Below are 1,246 nucleotides of genomic sequence, written 5' to 3'. Positions count from 1 at the left end.
GAATAATAGGGGAAAGGCAAAATCAAACAAAACCAGTAAGCCCCAAGTCCAAGGACTCCTTATGTCCACCTTTCACACAGAGTCTACTGCAGGTGGTCTGACAACAGCAGAGTTCGACCTGAGGTGGTAAAGAGAAATCACACAAGTGTTTTCTATCACATGTTAACCAGAAACCCAGCAACTCCTACAAGCCGGTGAGAGGAGCAATTAATTACTCTGTATCCCAAGAAGACTCGGGCATGGCAACAGTGTCTCCCACTTACACACCAACCTGCTTAACATTAGAAATCTCACAGCTACATGATCTTATTTATGGCTATACATTTTTAAAAGAAAAATCTTTCTACAGATCAGGAGTTCTTTAAAGTCAAGACAGATCACTCCAGAGAGATAAACTAGCTCACTGTATTGAATGAGAAACATCTTAGGCAAAAAAACCCCCCAAACTAACAAAAAAGCAAATAAATAAAAACAGCCCCTCACTTCTCCAAAATGCTCTAAAACATATACAGTTGTTTAGAAGTTCAGAGTTTTTTAGTGGACAGGCAGGATTACTGCATATAAAAAAACAGGTACAGAAATTTTTTCCTCTGACAGGATACTTTAAGTTGTCTCCTGGGCTCTCTTGTCGGTCAAGCTTCTTGAATTTATGAAATACTGCTGTCCTGAGGAAGCTTTAAGAACTTAGACCTCTTAAGTCTGAGTCAAGATCTCTTAACATGAGGAAAGGACACCTTAAGCAGAAACCTTTTCCAAGACTAATAAAGAAAAAACCATCTTTGTTACTGTCCATATTGTTTAGCTGAAAAGAAGCTTCTGCCTTCTGCAGCCTGTCAGCCTTGGGGTCCTGCATCTAAGGCTGTAACCAAACCAAAACAACCAACATGAAAACAACAGTCACAGTCAGGTCTTTGTCTGAAAAGGTGGATACAATCTTCTGGCCTGTTGCCAGTGAAAGCAGTTGTCCTGTGACGTCAGTTGTTTGCTTACTTACGTCCTGAATTAACAAAGTCCATTTGTTAAAAGTAAGAATGCAAAAAGCTTAGAAACGGCGTTATCTGACAAGCACCTTCATGAATTCAATTCTAAAATTGCACAGGCCTGCTGAAATGCATGAGAACTGTACCTGGGACACGTGCCCCTGTCAGAGCTCACGTGTCACAACACGAACAGTATAAACCCCACTCCAGATGTGTCCTCAAAGCCAGCTGAGATTTGTTTTTTTAAAAAAGGACAAAAAAAAAAA

The sequence above is a fragment of the Corvus brachyrhynchos genome, unplaced genomic scaffold, assembly GCF_000691975.1.
Source record: "Corvus brachyrhynchos isolate BGI_N302 unplaced genomic scaffold, ASM69197v1 scaffold61, whole genome shotgun sequence".
In the NCBI taxonomy this organism is placed as follows: Eukaryota; Metazoa; Chordata; class Aves; order Passeriformes; family Corvidae; genus Corvus; species Corvus brachyrhynchos.
Note: the sequence above shows the minus strand (reverse complement) of the source record.